The sequence below is a fragment of the Phyllobates terribilis genome, unplaced genomic scaffold (genome assembly GCF_046119375.1).
Source record: "Phyllobates terribilis strain yellow unplaced genomic scaffold, ASM4611937v1 Scaffold_5__5_contigs__length_657084704, whole genome shotgun sequence".
Classification (NCBI taxonomy): Eukaryota; Metazoa; Chordata; class Amphibia; order Anura; family Dendrobatidae; genus Phyllobates; species Phyllobates terribilis.
Window position 1 is genome coordinate 485,437,355 of NW_027362765.1, and position 23,726 is coordinate 485,461,080.

The 23,726-nt window shown below is 42.8% G+C and overlaps 1 protein-coding gene across 1 annotated transcript in view; it reads right to left on the reverse strand.

Moving 5' to 3' along the window:
* The window catches only part of ASAH2 (N-acylsphingosine amidohydrolase 2), a 116,155-nt gene extending 98,291 nt beyond the window's left edge, over positions 1 to 17,864 (reverse strand). The window contains exon 1 of the mRNA XM_073685497.1: positions 17,707 to 17,864. The gene's annotated coding sequence lies outside the window, so the exon portion shown is untranslated. The remainder of the gene's footprint in view (positions 1 to 17,706) is intronic.
* Positions 17,865 to 23,726: the final 5,862 nt, after the last annotated feature.

The following is a 23,726-nucleotide window of genomic DNA, read 5'->3' on the forward strand; positions in this document are numbered from 1 at the left end:
GGCCTCAGAGTAAAAAGCTTAGTAGACAGGTCTTTGTACTGTTCCTTCATATACTTGTACATAGTAATAAGATCACCCCTAAGCCTTTATTTTTCCACAGTAAATAACCCCAAGTGTAATAACCTGTCTTGGTATTGCAGACCCCCCAGTCCTCTAATAACTCTGGTCGCTCTTCTCTGCACCCGCTCTAGTTCAGCTATGTCTTTCTTATACACCGGAGACCAGAACTGTACACAGTATTCTAAGTGTGGTCGCACTAGTGACTTATATAGAGGTAAAATTATGTTCTCCTCATGAGCATCTATGCCCCTTTTAATGCATCCCAGTATTTTATTTGCCTTTGCAGCAGCTGCCTGACACTGGCCACTAAACATGAGCTTGTCGTCCACCAATACACCCAGGTCTTTTTCAGTTACTGTTTTGCCCAGTGTTTTACAATTAAGCATATAATTATACATTTTATTCCCTCTGCCCAAGTGCATTACCTTACATTTATCCCCATTAAAGCTCATTTGCCATTTATCAGCCCAAGCTTCTAGTTTACATAGATCCTCCTGTAATATAAAATTGTCCTCCTCTGTATTGATTACCCTGCAGAGTTTAGTGTCATCTGCAAATATTGAAATATTACTCTGTATGCCCCCTATAAGGTCATTAATAAATATGTTAAAAAGAAGGGGGCCCAATACTGACCCCTGTGGTACCCCACTGTTAACTGAGACCTAGTCTGAGTGTTTTCCATTAATAACCACCCTTTGTTTCCTATCACTGAGCCAATTCTTAACCCACATACATATATTTTCCCCTATCCCCATTGTTCTCTTTTTATGTATGAACCTTTTGTGTGCAACCGTATCAAAAGCTTTTGAAAAGTCCATATACACAACATCCACTGCATTTCCTTGGTCCAGTCCGGAACTTGCCTCCTCATAAAAACTGATCAGATTAGTTTGACAGGAACGGTTCCTCGTAAACCCATGTTGATATTGGGTCATGAGGTTATTTTTCTTCAGATACTCTAGTATAGCATCTCTTAGGAAACCCTCCAGGATTTTACCCACAGTAGAGGTTAAGCTTACCGGCCTATAATTTCCAAGTTCAGTTTTTGTCCCCTTTTTGAATATTGACACCACATTTGCTATACGCCAGTCGTGTGGTAAGACCCTGTTATTATAGAATCTTTAAAGATTAAAAATAATGGTCTATCTATGACGTTACTTAATTCCTGCAGTACTCGCGGGTGTATCCCATCCGGGCCCGGGGATTTGTCAACTTTTGTGATTTTTAGACACCGCTGTACTTCCTGCTGGGTTAAGCAAGTGACATTTAATGGAGAATTTTTGTTATCACTAATCATGTTTTCTGTCATGCGATTTTCTTGTGTAAATAAGGTTGAAAAAAAATCATTTAGCATATTGGCTTTTTCCTCATCCTCATTCACACAGACTATTTTTAAGGGGGCCAACACTATCATTTTTTATTTTTTTACTATTTATGTAGTTAAAGAATATTTTGGGATTATTTTTACTTTCTCTGGCAATGATTCTCTCTGCCTCAGTCTTTGCTGCCTTGATTTGGTTTTTACAGAATTTATTTAATTTTCTATATTTATTTAATGCCTCATCACTACCTACTTGCTTTGGTTCTCTAAATGCTTTCTTTTTGTCACTTATTGCGCCCCTTACAGCTCTATTTAGCCATAGTGGTTTTCTCCTATTTCTAGCATGTTTATTCCCATAGGGTATATATTGTGCATAGGTCCTATTCAGGATGCTAATAAATGTCTCCCATTTGTTTTGTGTAGCTTTATGCCTCAGGATATCGTCCCAGTTTATTGCACTAAGATCATCTCTCAACCTTTGGAAATTTGCCTTCCTGAAGTTTAGTGTCCTTGTAACCCCTCTACTACACATCTTATTAAAGGTTACATGAAATCTTATTATTTTGTGATCACTATTACCCAAGTGATCTCCAATTTGTATATTTGATATGCGGTCTGGCCTATTGGTTAATATTAGGTCTAGCAGTGCCCCCCCTTCTTGTTGGGTCCTGAACCAGTTGTAAAAGGTAATTGTCTCTCATACTTATCAAAAACTTATTACCTTTGCTTGAACTACAGGTTTCTGTCCCCCAATTTATTTCAGGGTAGTTGAAGTCCCCCATAATAATGACTTCTCCTTGAGTCGCTGCTTCATCTATTTGCTTTACGAGGATATTCTCCGCTGCTTCCATTATTTTTGGAGACTTATAACAAACCCCTATCAGTAATTTATTATTTTTTCCCCTTCCCCTTATCTCCACCCACAGGGACTCTACATTTCCATTAGATTCACATATATCCTCCCGCAAGATGGGTTTTAAGGATGATTTTACATATAAACACCCCCCTCACTTGTTTGTACGGTCATTTCTGAACAGACTATAGCCCTGTAAATTAACTGCCCAGTCATAGCTCTCGTCCAGCCATGTCTCAGATATCCCCACCATGTCATAATTATTTTCCAACAAAATTAATTCTAATTCCTCCATTTTGTTGGTGAGGCTTCTGGCATTAGTGTACATGCATTTTATGTATCTCTCTGTACCTCTATTCCTTCTTACTTTATAGACCCTAACCCCACCCCCAATTTCTTTATTTGTGTCACTATCTGCACTATCTTCCCCACTTATAAAATGAATACCCTTCCCCCCAATCTCTAGTTTAAACACTCCTCCAACCTTCTAGCCATCTTCTCCCCCAGCACAGCTGCACCCTCCCCATTGAGGTGCAGCCGGTCCCTAGCATAGAGTCTGTAGCCAACTGAGAAGTCGGTCCAGTTCTCCAGGAACCCAAATCCCTCCTTCCTACACCAGTTCTTGAGCCACTTATTTATCTCCTTAATCTCCCGTAGCCTCTCTGGCGTGGCACGTGGTACAGGTAGTATTTCAGAGAATACCACCTTGGAGGTCCTTGCTTTAAGCTTGCAGCCTAATTCCCTGAAATCATCTTTAAGGACCTTCCACCTATCTCTAACTTTGTCATTTGTGCCAATGTGCACCATGATCGCTGGATTCTCACCAGCCCCTCCCAGTAATCTATTTCCTGATGATAATGCAGTCAAACAGTCAGTAACAGGGTTCTAGCAGCAGCAAGAAGTTTCCTATTCTGAGGGCATCGATAACTGTAGGCAAAGTAGAATAATGTGTTGAAGTCAAGGAGGATTACATTGAAAAGTAGTAAATTCTATTTTTTAAGAACATTTTGTTTTCATATTCAAGTAAATAACTTATTGAATACCCCTCGTACTGTCTCATGAGACCGATCAGCTGATCACTGGCGTCAGCAATCAGCTGATGGTCACGTGACCATCAGGTGATCAGTGACGTCGCTGCAGGTCCTGGCAGTACATTGCGGGGTGCGAGCCCGCGCCTTACAGTGTACCGCTGGCCACCGACGAGAGAGAATCGCCGCCGAGGACCAGGAGGACACCAGGGGCCGTTGGGCAGTTGAGTATAAAGGTTTTTTCTCTTATGTTTACTTTTTCATTCTTTGGACTGCTGCTCCTCCCATCCACGCTGCTCTCGCTGTTATCAGCCAGAGTAGCGGTCGGATGAGAGGAGTAGCAGTTTCCTCTCCCGACCCGGATACCAGTCACAGCCCGATTCCGGCGCGATTGTGCGCCTATTGATTTTCATTGAAATGCAGCAAATCCGCATGTATAGATATTATGCTGCGATTCAATGCAAGTCAATGGGTGCAAATTTGCCACAGAATCTCGCCTGAATTGGTTATGCTGCAGTTTTTGCCACAATGATAATCCGGAGCGGAAATTTCCGCATCATGTGCACAGCACATACGGATTATCATTGCTATACATGGCAGACCTATTGCCAAGCGGTTTTAATGCGTTTCCACGCCGGAAAAAACGCCGCAGAAACGCATTAAAACCTCATCGTGTGCACTCAGCCTAAAACGTACTTTTCATTTAAATGGGTCCAGTGCACAATCTCTGCTGCAGTTCCCAGAATCTGGTACTGTCTGCAGCACTGATGACAGCACTGCAGCCAATAACGAAGCTCTCTGTGAGTTGATGGCAAGAGTTGCTGGGCTGTCAATGTTATGAGACAAATTACACACTATCTTAAGAAATGAACTGGAGTATAAGTTGTTATACATGCAACGTGTAGGAGCCATTAAATAGACAAAACCTAAGATAGAAACAAAATGAACATATACCCTTCTATAAGTAAGTATAAAAACAATACTGCATATAAATAACATAGGGTACTTAGTAAACACTGTTTTTGATCAAAAAAAGTGTAAAAGCTATCCCACCAGCGCCAAATTGTACCCAGTCAGGATGGTCCTAACCTCTAGTATTAAAACCTTACCATGTGTAAGGTTTTGGCTTTAGGTTCTTGCACTAGTGCACTCAAGGGCATCGTCTTCCTTTCTTTGAGCTGGACATTACATTTATATAGCTTCCCATGGCTGGGTGTCCGTAATCGGGCCCCGGTCCTGCTTGGCCCTTATTCACATTGAGGTAATTTTTGTTGGTGTATGCAACAGTTGTGGACTTCTTTCTTTGTGTGAAGGAGGACTTTATGCTGATCTGACAGTAGATGGCGATGTTGTGTAAAGTTTCCTTGTTTACTGTATTGTAAAAGAAAAAAAAGTCTCTCTTGTATTTTCTGTTTTGTTCTTACTTCCTGGTGCAATACTGTGTGACTGTGCGTTTTTTCCTTTACCTCATGTTCTGAGAAGTAAAAGCTTGTTATCCCATGTAATCTGCTCTGTGAAGTTTCTACCACAACTGTGGGTATCAAGAAGCTGTGCAACAATTTTTGACACATGATAAGGTTTTAATACTAGAGGTTAAGACCATCCTGATTTGGGAACACCTTGACGCTGCTGGGATGGCTTTTACATTTTTTTTAATCAAAAACAGTGCTTACTAAGTACCCTATATTATTTATATGCACTATTGCTTTTTACTTACTTATAGCCGTGTATATGATCATTTTGTTCCTATCTTAAGTTTTGCCAAATTACACACTATAACAGACACAGACACTAGAAACAGTGGCGGAGACTCAGCGCTGGATCCGAGGAAGGTGAATAAAGCGGTTTATTTAAAAAAAAAAAAACACAGCCAGGTGTTTTCCGAAACACCCCTTTAAATGACAAGGTTAAAATAGAAAACCTGGATTTTTTTTTGCACTTTACATGGTGCAATGAATGTTTTGGAAACCCCCTTTGGGGTATGTGCACACGATGAGTTCCGGCCTGCGGCCCCGACGCTGCAGAGGAGCCGCTGGCGGATATGCAAGTGAGCGGTGACTCTTTTTTTTTTTTCACCTCCGGACTTTACTCATAGAGGTTAGTTCTATGGGAAAAGTCTATTCTGCAAATCCCATTCACTATGCTGTAACATCTGGCCTCTGCTGCATAAGTCCGCAGCATCACACCCGCAGCGGCTTCGGATCGTGGGCACACGGCCTAACCCTATTTTGTAGATCCAAGATCAGGATTAGGTTTGCCATGCTAGAAGTACTGATCAGATACTGTAGACCACAATCACACTGATACGTAATGTATTTTTATTATGGGTTGATGAAATATTTACATGATAAAACTCCAGTAACTCCACTTTGATATAGGGAAAATATATATTCTTGTACCGTGTTAGCCAGTAGATAGAAAAATATTTAGATTTGAGAGTCCTCAGTGGTTGATACCTTTTAATGGCTAACTGAAAAGATGGTAACAAATTGCAAGCTTTCGAGACTACTCAGGTCTCTTCATCAGGCTTGTATACCACAAAATCTGAAGAGTCACATATTTATACACAATAAGGCACACAAAAAATGCAATAGGTAAGACAGGTGATGAAAAGCAGAGTTATTATGGAAGAGATAAATAGTTCTGGCTATAAATATTTTAGCAGTTAATAGATAAGGAGTGTAAAGGTTTTATTGTCCTGTGACTAGGTCCAGTGTTATGATGGCCTCACAAATCTGAGGAGCACATTCCTTAGTTAATGAAGAATGACATAAATCTATGCGACACATTCATTCCTGCTCTGAAAGTGTTAAAGGTCACCATCAGTTTATATTCTGAGATTCTTCTTTCTCTTTGAGATTTGAAGTTACCTTTTAATACCAGTAATTTCATGTCTTTTATGCTGTGATCAGGGGAACAAAAATGCTTGGCTACAGGTAGATCTATTCTTTTTTCTTTTATTGTGTGGCGATGATGATTCATCCTTGTTCTAAGTTTTTGCCCTGTCTCCCCTGCATAAAGACCCCCCAGCTGGACATTTGGTACATATACTTAAGTACACTACATTAGATGTGATACAGCTGAAAGTACCTGGGATCTTATAGTCTTGATGTGCATCGGGGATCTTTATTTTGTCTGTGGTCATTATAAACGGACAGGTTTTACATTTTTTATGGTTGCAAGGAAAGGTATCTGTAGCTGGTGGAGATGACAGGGAGCTTCTGACAATGATGCTTCTTAGATTTGGGGGCTGCCTGAAACACAGAAGTGGGGGGTCTGGAAATATGGATTGTAATCAGGCATCTTTTTGTAGTAAGGGTTGTAGTTTCCGTGCAGCTCTTCTTAGCGCCTCCAGATTTGGATTGTAGGTGACTACTAGAGGCACCCGGTTGTTTTCTTGTTTGGTTTTGTAATGTAGGAGATGATTCCTTGATATTCTGGTGGCTCTTGTAATCTGGTTCTCAATTGTTATTGGATGGTAGTCCTGTTTCAAAAAGGTCTTTCTGAGGCCATCAAGGTGTTTATCTCTATCCATAGGGTTGGAACATATCCGATTGTATATGATGGCTTGGCTGTAAACAATAGAGTTTTTTATGTGTTTTGGATGGAAACTGTCCCATTTAAGGTATGTAGGACGGTCGATTGGTTTCCGGTACAAGGATGTCTCTATTTCATTGTTCTGTAGCTTGATGATGGTGTCCAAAAAGTTAATTTCAGTACAGGAGTAGTTGAGTGTTAGGTTGATGGTGGGATGAAATCGATTAAAGTGTTCATGGAACGTCTTCAGCTGTTGCTCAGACCCCGTCCAGATGATTAAAATATCGTCAATGAAACTATAGTAGGCCGGAGGCCTGATGGGACATGAGGACAAAGAGTCACTTTCAAGCTTGGCCATGAAAAGATTTGCGTACTGTGGAGCCATTTTACTTCCCATCGCTGTACCAGTTTCCTGTAGATATATGTTGTTATCAAATTCAAAGTAATTGTGGGTGAGGATGAATTCTGTAAGTTTGACCACAGAATCAGCAACAATTCCTGTATTTTCTACAAAGATTTTTCAGGCATTTAATCCATCCTTGTGTGGAATATTTGAATACAAAGATTCCACATCCATGGTCGCCAGGATGGTTCCTTCTGGTAGAGGACCTATTGCTGCTAGTTTATTCAGTAGGTCTGTCGTGTCCTGAATGTAGCTGGGTGTACTCTTTACCAGTGGTTTAAGAACACACTCTACCCATCCAGAAACTTGCTCAGTAAGGGGGCCCACACATGAAATAATTGGTCTTCCTGGATTTCCAGATTTGTGGATTTTGGGGAGTGTTACGCTCACACCCGGACTGACTGGCGTGAGCGTGGTTAGTGGTCCCACTGGGTCATGAATGAGGAGTGCCTGGAAGGGCGTGACTAGGGGCCTTGCCCGATCCGACCACGAACACACCGCGGCTTAATCGACTCCGTGGTCTGAGGAGGGACGTGGGAGGTGGCCCAGGTGCTACTCCAGGTCAGACCCCGGTCACAGCTGTTGACCCACACCGGGGAATGCAGGAACGGGCAGGCACGGCTGGTATGCAGACAGGTGGGTACTGGTAGGCACGGATGGTATGCAGACAGGTGGGTACTGGTAGGCACGGCTGGTATGCAGACAGGCGGGTACTGGCAGGCATGGCTGGTATGCAGATAGGCGGGTACTGGCAGGCACGGCTGGTATGCAGACAGGCCGATACTGGCAGGTAGGAACGCAAGCTGGATAGGGACCAGTACAGACTGGGATACCGGAACAGTGACGCAGGCGCAGTGGACAAGCAGAGCAGAACCACAGGCGCGGAGGACAAGCAGAGCAGAGCAAGACCGCAGGCGCGGAGGACAAGCGGAGCAGAGCAGAGCGAAACCGCAGGTGCGGAGGACAAGCAGAGCAAAACCGCAGGTGCGGTGGACAAGCAGAGCAGAGCGAAACCGCAGGTGCGGTGGACAAGCAGAGCAGAGCGAAACCGCAGATGCAGTGGACTAGCAGAGCAAAGCGAAACCGCAGGTGCGGTGGACAAGCAGAGCAGAGCGAAACCGCAGGTGCGGTGGACAAGCAGAGCAAAGCGAAACCACAATTGCGGCGGACAAGCAGAGCAGAGCGATACCGCAGGTGCAGTGGACAAGCAGAGCAGAGCGAAATGGCAGGTACCTTGTGTATATCTGGTTCTGCTTGTCCCGTCTCCCTGCCTCCATATCTACCTCCTGTGTTCTAACTATCTTCCTGTGTTTCCCAGTCTGTTCCATGTGAACAGACCCCTGTCCTATCCACCGCACCTGCGGTTTCGCTCTGCTCTGCTTGTCCACCGCACCTGCGGTTTCGCTCTGCTCTGCTTGTCCGCCGCACCTGCGGTTTCACTCTGCTCTGCTTGTCCACCGCACCTGCGGTTTCGCTCTGCTCTGCTAGTCCACCGCACCTGCGGTTTCGCTCTGCTCTGCTTGTCCATCGCACCTGCGGTTTCGCTCTGCTCTGCTTGTCCACCGCACCTGCGGTTTCGCTCTGCTTTGCATGTCCTCTGCACCTGCGGTTTCGCTCTGCTCTGCTCCGCTTGTCCTCCGCGCCTGCAGTTTCGCTCTGCTCTGCTCCGCTTGTCCTCCACGCCTGCGGTTCTGCTCTGCTTGTCCACCGCGCCTGTGGCTCTGTTCCTGTATCCCAGTCTGTACTGATCCCTATCCAGCCTGGGCTCCTACCTGCCAGTATCTGCCTGTCTGCATACCAGCCGTGCCTGCCAGTACCCGCCTGTCTGCATACCAGCCGTGCCTGCCAGTACCCGCCTGTCTGCATACCAGCCGTGCCTGCCAGTACCCACCTGTCTGCATACCAGCCGTGCCTGCCAGTACCCACCTGTCTGCAGACCAGCCATGCCTGCCTGTTCCTGCATTCCCCGGTGTGGGTCAACAGCTGTGACCGGGGTCTGACCTGGAGTAGCACCTGGGCCACCTCCCACGTCCCTCCTAAGACCACGGAGTTGATTAAGCCACCGTGTGTTCGTGGTCGGATCTGGCGAGGTCCCTAGTCACGCCCCACCAGGCACTTCTCGGTTCATGGCCCAGTAGGACCACTAACCATGCTCACACCAGTCAGTCCGGGCGTGAGTGTAACACTCCCCAAAATCCACAAATCTGGAAATCCAGGAAGACCAATTATTTCATGTGTGGGCACCCTTACTGAGCAAGTTTCTGGATGGGTAGAGTGTGTTCTTAAACCACTGGTAAAGAGTACACCCAGCTACATTCAGGACACGACAGACCTACTGAATAAACTAGCAGCAATAGGTCCTCTACCAGAAGGAACCATCCTGGCGACCATGGATGTGGAATCTTTGTATTCTAATATCCCACGCAAGGATGGATTAAATGCCTGCAAAATCTTCGTAGAAAATACAGGAATTGTTGCTGATTCTGTGGTCAAACTTACAGAATTCATCCTCACCCACAATTACTTTGAATTTGATAACAACATATATCTACAGGAAACTGGTACAGCGATGGGAAGTAACATGGCTCCACAGTACGCAAATCTTTTCATGGCCAAGCTTCAAAGTGACTTTTTATCCTCATGTCCCATCAGGCCTCTGGCCTACTATCGTTTCATTGATGATATTTTAATCATCTGGACGGGGTCTGAGCAACAGCTAAAGACGTTCCATGAACACTTTAATCAATTTCATCCCACCATCAACCTAACACTCAACTACTCCTGTACTGAAATTAACTTTTTGGACACCATCATCAAGCTACAGAACAATGAAATAGAGACATCCTTGTACCGGAAACCAATTGACTGTCCTACATACCTTAAATTGGGCAGTTTCCATCCAAAACACATAAAAAACAAAGCCATCAGATACAATCGGATATGTTCCAACCCTATGGATAGAGACAAACACCTTGATGGCCTCAGAAAGACCTTTTTGAAACAGGACTACCATCCAATAACAATTGAGAACCAGATTACAAGAGCCACCAGAATATCAAGGAATCATCTCCTACATTACAAAACCAATCAAGAAAACAACCGGGTGCTCTAGTAGTCACCTACAATCCAAATCTGGAGGCGCTAAGAAGAGCTGCACGGAAACTACAACCCTTACTACAAAAAGATGCCTGATTACAATCCATATTTCCAGACCCCCCATTTCTGTGTTTCAGGCAGCCCCCAAATCTAAGAAGCATCATTGTCAGAAGCTCCCTGTCATCTCCACCAGCTACAGGTACCCTTCCTTGCAACCATAAAAAATGTAAAACCTGTCCGTTTATAACGACCACAGACAAGGTAAAGATCCCCAACTCACATCAGGACTATAAGATCCCACGTACTTTCAGCTGTATCACATCTAATGTAGTGTACTTAATTATATGTACCAAATGTCCAGCTGGGGGGTCTTTATGCAGGGGAGACAGGGCAAAAACTTAGAACAAGGATGAATCATCATCGCCACACAATAAAAGAAAAAAGAATAGATTTACCTGTAGCCAAGCATTTTTGTTCCCCTGATCACAGCATAAAAGACATGAAATTACTGGTATTAAAAGGTAACTTCAAATCTCAAAGAGAAAGAAGAATCTCAGAATATAAACTGATGGTGACCTTTAACACTTTCAGAGCAGGAATGAATGTGTCGCATAGATTTATGTCATTCTACATCAACTAAGGAATGTGCTCCTCAGACTTGTGAGGCCATCATAACACTGGACCTAGTCACAGGACAATAAAACCTTCACATTCCTTATCTATTAACTGCTAAAATATTTATAGCCAGAACTGTTTATCTCTTCCATAATAACTCTGCTTTTCATCACCTGTCTTACCTATTGCATTTTTTTGTGTGTCTTATTGTGTATAAATATGTGATTCTTCAGATTTTGTGGTATACCAGCCTGATGAAGAGACCTGCGTAGTCTAGACAGCTTGCAATTTGTTACCATCTTTTCAGTTAGCCATTAAAAGGTATCAACCACTGAGGACTCTCAAATCTAAATATATTTCAGTAACTCCACTAATCCCCAATTGGCAGCTCCTCCCTGGGCATGGCACATACGTCATTTTTGGAATGTATTTTACTATAAGTAAATGTCCTTTAATGGAAAGGGCAAATTTAAACATCCAAGAAAGACACAAACCAGATGTGGACGTTATGGTCTCTCTGAATGTAGGACACCATCAGGGTCTATTATCATCTACAGGAATGTCTAGCACAAACAATGAGGAATTACAGAAACCTCCATTTAATTGCGCAATGCAACTGAACATACAGCAGTAAAAAATGTCAGGCTCTCTGAAGAAATATGTGGCTGTCATCGATCTTATTTTTTGGATTGTGCATATAATATCAGAAAACAGGTTATCACATGGAAAATGTCTGCTCTGAGCAGTCTGGAGACGTGTTCTATATTGTAGAAGGTTGAAAGCTGACCTCGTTTCATTTAACATTGACCTTCTATTGATTTCTATTTAGGAACCACAATAATGGGAACACAGAAGAATAGTAAGTGGGGCGATAACCTTAGCTATAACTTCAAGACAATACTGTTATATAGATACATATGCATCATATCCATTGATAACGGAAGCAATGGAGCTGTTCTACATGAGTCCTACTGATTTGGAGCAACTGATGTTACTGATCATCACACGTCATGAGCATGATCTATCAGATGATCGCCACGTTACATTAAAGTGATTGTGGTCAGAATTATCGAATGCCTTCATAATTATCCCCAGTATACCCTCCTGCACCCAAGTAACAGATAATTGACACTAAAAGTGAAACAATAAAATATTCTTGTGCTGAACCTTGCTTCACCTGTCTTCACCCATACAGCGCTGCAGATAATCTAATACTTTGACTTTTGTATTTTGAGCGTGATTTCATAACTCTGTAACTTTTGTGATTACACAGTTATCTACTGTATGTACATTTCCCATTGACAGCTTACACTGATGAATTCGCATTATTGTTTCATCTAAGAATCATTTTTTCTTGACTTTTTTGTTGCAATCATAAACATTTGTACCAGTGAAAACCATCATGTAATGCATTAATAAGCAAAATATTCGTCATGTCTGTCCACCTACGCTGAGTTATGATGGATTACAGATGTAGGAAAGGAAAATATATCTAGGAGTTCCATAGAATGTGTGACAGATGTGAGTCCCACCCACATCTATCAGGTATATGCTAAGATAATTTTGTAACTCCCTTAGTTAATGGTTGAAAGTCTGCCATTTGCGACGTCCTCCACATTCTTGGTGAAATGAGACAGGACCTCTCATTCTTGGAATAAATGCTAGTCCCAGCAGTGTGACCCTAATCTACCAGGCATTTATGGTATACAGTATCCTAAGACATGCCATAAACGTCTGAGATGGGAAAACCTCTCAAACTTCTATTTTTGTAGTTGCTACAACCAGACACAAATATAGCACTGCATTAAAGGGAATCTGTCACCCCCCTGGGACTTTTCAGACCGCTAATATGGGCATACAGGTGATAGAAATGTGAATCTATACTTACCTGTATGGCCAATATTAGCGGTCTTGTTGCTGTGTTATAGCTTTTTTATTAAATTATTTCTGCTATGCTTCACGTCCCCCGAACGCCAAGAAATCCCTGCCTACTGGCCCTATTTCCATACTCACCCCTTCTTCCCTGCACGTCACAGGGCTCTGTGACGTGCAGTTCCTGTTTCCTCTGTATGGACGGCGCTCTTCAAACTGCCGTCAGTGTAGTTTTGTGCAGCAGGGAACTTGTGCACAGGCGCTGGGAAGGCAGAGTGACTCACCGGCACCTGCGCACAAGTTCCCTGCTGCACAACACTACACTGACAGCAGGGAGAAGAGCGCCGTCCATACAGAGGAAACAGCGCAGGCGCGGGATCCGGTCTGGAACTTCACGTCATAGGGCCCTGTGACGTGCAGGGGAGGTGGGGTGAGTATTGAAATGGGGCTAGTAGGTGGGCATTTCTTGGCGTTCCCCGGATGCGAAGCTTAGCAGAAATAATTTAGTAAAAAAGCTATTACACAGCAACCAGACCGCTAATATGGGCCATACAGGTAAGTATAGATTCACATTTCTATAACCTGTATGCCCATATTAGTGGTTTGATAAGTCCCAGGGGGTGACAGATTCCCTTTAAACTCATATAATCACTTTAAGAAAAAGGTTTAACTGAAATGCTATGGAGTACCCAGATATACATTAGAATATTAAGTGTACCTCCTGACAAATGCGCTTCATCTGTCCTTCATCTCTACACACACCGATCAGCTAATAATAAAAACACCTGCATAATACTGTGTTGGTCCCCTTGTGCTACAACACTCTGCAGACACAACAAGGCATGGACTCCACAAGACCTCTGAAGGTACAATATCCTGTGTAATTCAGGGGCGGACATACTGACGGTGCAGCCGGTGCAGGTGCACCAGGGCCCGGAGGTGGAGGGGGGCCCGCCGGCACCAGCGACTATTTCTGCTGGATATGCGTCCAAGGACACACAAGACACATGCAGAAATGTATTGCAGCGCTGGGAACCCGCCGGCTATCTGTGTTACAATACATGCCGCCGGTTAGTCAGAGGCTGGCAGCTGACATCAGCGTGCCCGTTACTGCACGCGCATTACAGTGACGTCATGTGCCATGGCGGGGACGCCAAAGTCAGTACCGGCTGTAGAAGAGGACCCAGCACAGCTTGGGAGCGTGGGGGAAGGTGAGTAGTATCGTTTGTTTTTAATGTATTACAAGACGGGCACATTATACCAAGATGGGGCACATATATACTTGGATGGTGCACATTATACCAGGATGTGGGACATATATATGAGGATGGGGCACATTATCCCAGTATGAGGTACATATACTGTATACCAGGATTGGGCACATTATCCCAGGATGAGGCACATATATACCAGGATGGGGAACATTATAGCAGGATGAGGCACATGTATACAGTACCTGGATGGTGTACATATATACCAGGATGGGGACATATATATGAGGGTGGGGCACATACAGTGCCTACAAGTAGTATTCAACCCCCTGCAGATTTAGCTGGTTTGATAAGATGCAAATAAGTTAGAGCCTTCAAACTGCAAACGAGAGTAGGTTTTATGAACAGAAGCATAAATCTTACAAACCAAAAAGTTATGTTGCTCAGTTGAATTTTATTAAATTTTAAACATAAAAGTGTGGGTCAATTATTATACAACCCCTATGTTTAATATTTTGTGGAATAACCCTTGTTTGCAATTACAGCTAATAATCGTCTTTTATAAGACCTGATCAGGCCGGCACAGGTCTGTGGAGTTATCTTGGCCCACTTCTCCATGCAGATCTTCTCCAAGTTATCTAGGTTCTTTCGGTGTCTCATGTGGACTTTATTCTTGAGCTCCTTCCACAAGTTTTCAATTGGGTTAAGGTCAGGAGACTGACTAGGCCACTCCAACACCTTGACTTTTTCCCTATTGAACCAGGCCTTGGTTTTCTTGGCTGTGTGCTTTGGGTCGTTGTCTTGTTGGAAGATGAAATTACGACCCATCTTAAGATCCTTGATGGAGGAGCGGAGGTTCTTGGCCAAAATCTCCAGGTAGGCCGTGCTATCCATCTTCCCATGGATGCGGACCAGATGGCCAGGCCCCTTGGCAGAGAAACAGCCCCACAGCATGATGCTGCCACCACCATGCTTGACTGTAGGGATGGTATTCTTGGGGTCGTATGCAGTGCCATCCAGTCTCCAAACGTCACGTGTGTGGTTGGCACCAAAGATCTCGATCTTGGTCTCATCAGACCATAGAACCTTGAACCAGTCTGTCTCAGAGTCCTCCAAGTGATCATGAGCAAACTGTAGACGAGCCTTGACATGACGCTTTGAAAGTAAAGGTACCTTACGGGCTCGTCTGGAACGGAGACCATTGCGGTGGAGTACGTTACTTATGGTATTGACTGAAACCAATGTCCCCACTGCCATGAGATCTTCCCGGAGCTCCTTCCTTGTTGTCCTTGGGTTAGCCTTGACTCTTCGGACAAGCCTGGCCTCGGCACGGGAGGACACTTTCAAAGGCTGTCCTTGCCGTGGAAGGCTAACAGTAGTTCCATAAGCCTTCTCCCAACAGTGGAGACAGGTAGGCCCAACTCCTTGGAAAGGGTTTTGTACCCCTTGCCAGCCTTGTGACCCTCCACGATCTTGTCTCTGATGGCCTTGGAATGCTCCTTTGTCTTTCCCATGTTGAGCATGTCTGAGTGCTGTTCACAAGTTTGGGGATGGTCTTAAATAGTCAGAAAAGGCTGGCAAAAGAGATCTTTAATCCACACATGTGAAGCTCATTATTCTTGGTGCCTGAACTACTTCTTAATACTTTAGGGGGACCAAACAGAATTCTTGTGGTTTGAGGGGTTGAATAATAAATGACACTCTGAATTAACTTTTTACGTTTTAAAAAAAAAAAAAAAAAAATTTGCTGCAGTGCATTTCCCACTTCCAGGCTGATCTACAGTACAAATGTCACAATGCCAAGTTAATTCCGCATGTGTCAACCAGCTAAATCTGCAGGGGGTTGAATACTACTTGTAGGCACTGTATATACTTGGATGAGGCATATTGTACCAGGAGGGGGCACATTATATCAAGAAGGGAGCAAGGATGGAGGATATTATACCAAGAAGGGGACCAGGTTAGGATACATTATCCCAGGAAGAGGCCCAGTATAGGGGACATTATTACTGGAAAAGGCCTCCCGTATTATGTACCATCCTATCTAGTTATGAATGGGGCGGTCCCTTTATATGTAGCATTCTCTGTTGTTATGTACAGTACTGTCACATTATTACATAGTATTGTATCTTGTTATATATAGTACTGTCCCTTACATAGCGTATTCTCATTATTTTTGTTAGTCACAGCGCCCTCTCTTTATTACATAGAGTCTTCTCTTGTTAGATATAAAATTACTGCTAATTGGGCAGCATCTGACCAAAAGACCAGTCCATCAGTCACCTCCAGCAGAAAAAAAGCTTTCCCATCGTCCATCAGTCATCATTGCAGCTTATATCTATCAAAATAGGATGGTATGTAATAAAGAACAGGGCACTATAAATAACGAGAATCCGATATATAAGGGATGGTGCTGTTCATAAGAAGGGAGGGCATAGTGTAATAAGGAATAACAATACACACAATGAGAGGAGACTATGTAATAATTATATATTTATTTATAGCTTGGTTGCCATAAAAGGAGGTTGGCCCAAACACATTTCTTTTAATCTGGTACCAAGAAGTTAGCATCAGAACCTTTAGGTCCAGTAAAGGACCCCATACACTTTAGACTAAAGTCGACGGGTTTAGCTGACAGTCTAATGTGTAAGAGGGGTCCCCAACTCTTCCTTGACAGATGACATCACGGAGACAAGGATCCATCAGACAATGTCAGACTGCTGCTGATCCTTTTGTTTTGTAAGTGATAAGCCGCCACCAGCGATGTCTGGCAGTAACTCTCTCGTATCGAACATAAGAGCAATCAACAGAACAAGCGCTCCTATGTATTGGAGAGTTGACTGAGATAGCTGCTGGTTGAATGATCTTTCGTTTGGCAGACAGTTACAGTATCTAAATTGTATGGGGGGTTTTAGTTGCAAGAGAGGGCCTCCATGGATTTTGACTTCCCATAAATGCTTCATCGGATTGAGATTTGCGGAACGTAGAGGCCAAGTCAACACTTTGAACTCATTGTGATGTTCTTCAAACCATTTTCCACGTCTCTCCTGGTTGGGTGAATTCTAAAAATCCTCAGTCTGGATGAATGATTGTTGTTCAATATGGGCAGATGACATTAGTGCAGGAAGATGGACAGATGAGAGCAATAGAGGCTGTAATGACTGGACGACAACTGGAGGAGTAGAGTAGTAGACTTCAAAGAAGTCAGAGGCTCAGTGAAGGGAAACCATTGAAACAGTGCATCATATTTACCCCAATAGTGTAACATTACTTTGTAGGAAAAGCTACAGAGGATGAAAGAAGGCCGAATAAGGATATATCAAAAGCCACAGGTCCAATATCCTGATACAGACAAATAATTAGTATTTATAAGACTACATGCAAACAGACTTTGAATTAAAAAGATATGACACTGATTTGCAAGAGAACCCGGTGCAGCAATGGAAGGCTGGCACTCAGGTTTTTGTTGCAGGTGGCTGTTCAGCATGTAGATGCCCAAAACAGTTTTCACATGGAATTTGTTTCCATTCAAAATCAAGAATTTCAAACCCATAGTTGAAAAATCTGTGCCAAATTAAAAACATAAGGAGGCATTAGATGACAGTTTTCCATGAGAGTACCATTATGCCTTGAACATCCCTGAAACTTATATAATTGACATTTAATAGGATGCAAATCATGTTTGTACGTATGAAATGTGGACATCTTACCTTATAGCTGTCACATACACAAGTGTCTCATGAAGTGTAGAGAGTTTATCCAAGCCACCTTCTCAAGGAAATCATGTAGTGACTTCTCATGAACTGGCACAAAAACTTCTGAATCATCTCTTGCTGCTATTCCAGTCTTATCTTTATTACTTCAAGGATATCTTAGCCTTTTTTTCTGATAAAAAAAACATGAGGGCAAGTAATATATACGTCAGCTCAGAAAAGTACAGGTAATAAGTTATTTTGAAGTAACTATAGAAGTAAGAAAACAAAAAAAAACAATAAAATATTATAAGTAATCACATTTTCAATAAAAGGGCCCAGTTTCATCCAGTTCAGCATTATATGGTCTTTTAACGGTTCAGACACTTTTTCATGGAATGTCAGTGTCTCCAGAATCAGAATTTTTCATTACATGAAAGTAATTCTTCTATACCAGTCAGAAAATTTTTCTGCCATTGCAGACCTGTAACCTACATGAAAATTAACTTTTAAGTTGCTGCACAAGAAGTACATTTTTGGATGTATTAGGCTTGTTTCATAATATGTAATAAGCTAGTGATTCCTTTGCGGTCTCCATCAGGGGCTTCCATTTAAAACGCAGGAAAACGGGATTCAGAAGCAACCCCAAAAGTCGCAACTTTGGACTCTGACATTTTTTCCAATAGCATAAAAGACGGCCATGTGTCCAGCATAAAAGACAGACACAGCTGAAAATATCTAAAAGTCCAAGTTACAGACTTTGGTCTCTGCCTTGTTATACTAAATGGTGTTGTACCGGTTCTACTTGAATTCCATTTTTCAGACTGAAGCCCCAAATGGAGACAGCAAAAGAGCGGTGAAACAAACCTTAGTCTGCTTTTATGACACAAGACCTTCAGTTACTAAAGCTGTACAAAAATGAAAGGTGTCCAACACATCAACAAATCCGCCAAACCTGCTAATTCTGCAGAATTAATAAACCATTGAATGTTTATGGGGACCTCCCAACTCTTCATGACGGGCAAAGGTTGGCAAAACGAAGAATGTTGAATTTAACATCCTTGAACCCACAGAAGATAAGCGGGTGCTAGAGTGCGTTGGCACTTAAAGCTTTGGTTACAAAAAAGATTTCTTTGTACCCTACAACGGAATTCTGAATTAATAGAAGAGTTTCGCCTGTTCTAAATCCGCACTTCATGGGTTGGAGGGTGGTTACAAAATGCATCTGTCCAAAAATCTAAGATATTCCTGTGATATTGCAAAGACTGATTTACTCATTATTTTTATGTAACATAACAAAGTCAGGGCTAATGGCTGTGGATTTTCCATATGTATGAGCAATTAATTTAGTTCACACTTTTCCAGCATCCATAATGTAGATTACAAGGAATCTTAAGGTTAGCAAGCTCGATTGCAAGCAGTAGAAGTGACCAGATGCAAAGTCCCATAAGGGAAACCCTTCCACATATATTAGCGATCGATAAAAGAAACTCTTTCATGTATTGCAGTAAATCACCACAATGGTCATCATTTGTGTGTTATCTTGTTTTGACTCTAAATAATAAAATATATTTTACAGCATTTTATCAGATTGGACTTTCATTAGGGGAGGATCGTCACCTAAGTGTTTATTACAACTAATCAGCGATTTAATGATAATATTGATAGACTTCTCTGATAAAGTAGGTTAATCTTGTATCATGATGAAAGTTCACAAAATGTCTAAATTGTTTATGATGAGATCTTTATAAGAATTATAAGAAAACTCTTTACCCGTTAATCTCAGAAATCTTTATTAATATAATGAAACACTACAATTACACAACTAGCTACAGCTGTGAAATATTAACCTCCTAAGACTTGAACTTATCATTGACTTTATTAATGGCTAAAGGGCAGAACAAGGATATTGTAGGTCCAAAACATGTCAGCGTTAGGTACATTTATTTTTATTTAAATGTCATAAAATATTATAATTAAAAAGTAATATAAAAAAGTATTTGCCCCCTGCTAATGCCCATTTATAAAATGGACATAACATTTTCTTTCCCAATAACGTCTGACAGGTGAGCATTGGAACTCCTCTTCTGTACAACATTATTACATACGTTAATTCTTTGCTTTCTCTGACGTCAGGTCTTGCCTGGGATTTGAACTCCTAACTTCTTGCATGGGAAGCAGCAGCTTTAGATATGAGCCAAAAGCTGTATTACCAAGCATAACCCCTTTGCCTTCGCAAACCAATTTACATTATTACATTTGGACTTTCCGTTCCCATTTTTCCAAGGCCCATAACTTTTTCATTTTTCTGTCAACATATCTGTATTTTTGGAACAAGTTGTATTGTTGAATTACACCATTCATTTCTCCATACTATGTACTGAAAAATGGGAAAAAAAATTCAAGTGTGATGAGATGGTGACAAAAAATGCAATCTAGCCAGAGCTTTTTACGTTTTGTTTATACAGTAGTCTTTGTGTTATGATCTGCAACATAAACTAAGGAAAGAAAGGGGAAGGCTGTCCCTACAGTAAGACTAAGCTGAATCCCTACGATGTAGCGGGCTGCCTGTTCCTTGTGAACAGACCCGCCTTCGTCCTCGGCTAGTCTGAACGGAGACCTATAGAATAAAGGGAGGGGTCCCTAAAAGAACTAAGGACTGGGACAAAAATGGGACACCTCCTAACAGAAGTTGTTGCAGAGCAAAAGATAAACAGACAAAAAGTACTAGAGGTCCCAGAGGACCAAGCGAACTAGACAGAGATAGGCACCGAAGCACCTGGCTAGAGAGACAGGCAAAAAACACTGAAGTCCAGCAAAGCCAGAAGGGCGGAGCTGGAATATATAGGCAGCTGGTCACGTGACCGCAAAACACAAGATAGCAAAAACTAACAGGAGGGTTCTAAAAGTACCCCCTCTTCTATGAGGATCCTCCGGATCCTCCAGGCCCAGGCCTATCAGGAAAACTCCTGTGGAAAGCTTTAACAAGCCTAGGAGCAGAGACATCATCCGTCCTTACCCAGGAGTTGTCTTCGGGACCGAAACCCTTCCAGGAGACAAGATACTGTAATTTCCCTCTATGCCATCTTGAATTCAAAATACGAGAAATTTCATATTCACCGTCTTCCACCACAGGAGGAACTGTGACAGTGGTGTCCCTATTAGAAACGTCAGCCTTTTTCAACAAGGAAACATGAAACACAGGATTAATCTTCCAGGAAGTACGGACATCCAACCTGACAGCAGATGGGTTAACAACCTGAAGCACTTTAAATGGACCCACAAACTTAGGACCCAGTTTTTTAGAGGGAATCCTCAACCGCAGGTTCTTCGAGGACAAACAAACCATGTCACCAACCGTAAACAAAACCTCTTGACGTTTCCTGTCAAAATACTTCTTAGACTTCTTGTTAGCCTCTTGCAGGTTACAACATACATTAGTCCAAACTCTCTCCAAATCACCGGAAAAATTCTCCTCCTCCGGCACCGCCGACCCCAATTTGGAGAACAAACCAAAAGACGGATGTCTCCCAGTACAACAAAAAAAAGGAGAACACCCAGCAGAGGAGGATGTATGATTGTTAAGAGCAAATTCTGCGAGAGGCAGAAACTCAGACCACACCTCTTGATTGTCTGCCACAAAGCAACGCAAAAACTGTTCAACATCCTGGTTCTTTGTTTCAGTCTGTCCATTAGACTCAGGATGATAACCAGACGAAAATGACAAATGGACTCCCAATCTGTCACAATAAGTACGCCAAAAGCGAGCCGCAAACTGAGGTCCTCTATCAGAAACAATATCCGTGGGGACACCATGGAGCTTGACAACCTCCTTAACAAACGCCTTAGCGAGTGTCTTGGCGCAGGGCAACTTAATGAACGGAACCAAATGATGCGTCCAAGGCGCACTAGGAACCTCCAGAGGGCAAAGCAACCCCGCAGCAGGACTATGTGAAGCCTTTGACCTAGCACACACAGTACACTGACGCACCCACTTGATGACATCCAGGCCACCAAAAACTGCGACTGATAAGTCTCTTAGTCTCTGAAACTCCTAGATGACCTGCCAACCGAGACTCATGACACTCCACAAACAAATCTCTCCTAAAGGCTCCAGGCACGAACAGCCTCCCATGGGGAGTGTTAGATGGAGCATCATCTTGAGCATTCAGAATCCCATTCTCCAAATCAGAGTCCAATGCAGCTACCACAACTCCTTTCTGCAAAATGCTCTCCTCCTCCTCGGCACCGACCGTAGGAGAGAAGCTGCGAGATAAAGCATCGGCTTTAACATTCTTAGTACCAGGGATATAGGTAACAGAAAAATGAAACCGAGAAAAAAAAAGTGCCCACCTGGCTTGACGGGCATTCAAGCGCTTGGCAGCATCCAGATAGATCAAATTCTTATGATCTGTGAAAACCTGAATAGGAAATCTAGCGCCATCCAAAAAATGACGCCAGTGTTCAAACGCAAGTTTAATAGCCAGCAAATCCCGACTTCCAACATCATAATTCAGTTCGGTTTCCGAAATTTTTTTCGAAAAGAAGGCACAAGGATGTACTCCACCCTCGTTCTCTTGAGACAAAACTGCTCCGACCCCCACTGATGAAGCATCGACCTCGACCAAAAAAGGCTTGGTCTCATCAGGCTGCATAAGGATAGGGGCAGAACTGAACCTCTCTTTGAGATACTCAAACGCTTCAATGGCCTCAGTAGTCCACTGGGCCGTATTCGCACCTTTCCTGGTGAGATCGGTTAGAGGTTTAACAATTACAGAAAAATTCTTAATGAATTTCCTGTAATAATTGGCAAAACCCAAAAATCTCTGTATAGATTTCAAACCAACAGGCCTAGGCCATTCCTGCACAGCCTGAACCTTCACAGGTCCATCTCAAAGCCCTCTCTGGAGACAATGTAGCCCAAAAAACTAATTTTCTGCACAGCGAACTCACATTTCTCCAGCTTAGCAAAGAGTGAATTATCACTCAATAACTGCAAAACTTCACGTACACTCTGCCAATGGGACTCTAGATCTGGTGAATAAATCAAAATGTCATCCAAATACACAACCACATTCTTACCAATCAAAGGTCTCAGGATGTCATTAATAAGGTTCTGAAAAAATGCAGGTGCATTGGTAAGACCAAAAGGCATCACCAGATTCTCAAAATGACCTAACGGAGTGTTAAAAGCAGTTTTCCATTCATCACCCTCCTTCACACGTAACAAATTGTATGCCCCTCGGAAATCAATTCTTGAGAACCACTTGGCCCCCACTAACTGGTTAAACAAGTCAGGAATTAACGGCAATTGGTAGGAATTGCGTACAGTAATCTTATTAATTTCACGAAAATCCAAACATGGACGTAAACCGCCGTCCTTTTTTTTAACAAAGAAGAATCCGACTGCTACAGGCGACTTAGAAGGTCTAATGTGACCAGCAGCCATGCTAGTCTGTATGTACTCCTCCAAGGCCTTTCTTTCAGGGATAGTCAGATTAAACAAGCGACTTTTGGGAAGAGTAGCACCCGGAGCAAACTCAATGGCGCAATCATAATCCCTATGAGGAGGTAAAACTTGCGACTCCTCCTCCGAAAAAACCCTCCAAAAATCTTGAATAGGTACTGGTAATTCCCCTTATTCCACAGCCGCAATGCGACCATTACAACATTTATCATAGCACTTCGGACTCCAAGACTTAATCACATTAGTAGACCAGTCCAATAAAGGATTGTGCAGTTTTAACCAAGGCAATCCTAGAAGAACTGGAGAGGGCAAATTATCCAAAACAACCAAGTCCAAAATTTCTTGGTGAACACCATTGATAGTGACAGGAAATGCAGCAGTCTTGTGAGTTATACATTTCAAAGGAGTGTTATCAATTGCAACCACAGAAATAGGAGATGACAAAGGTTTGGATTTCAATTTAAGTTTTTCCAAAAACCGTTTATCAATCGCATTAAGTGTTGAACCACAATCCACAAATACCTGAAATTCAATCAAATCTCCCTGCAGAGCAGTACTCCCAGAAATGAAC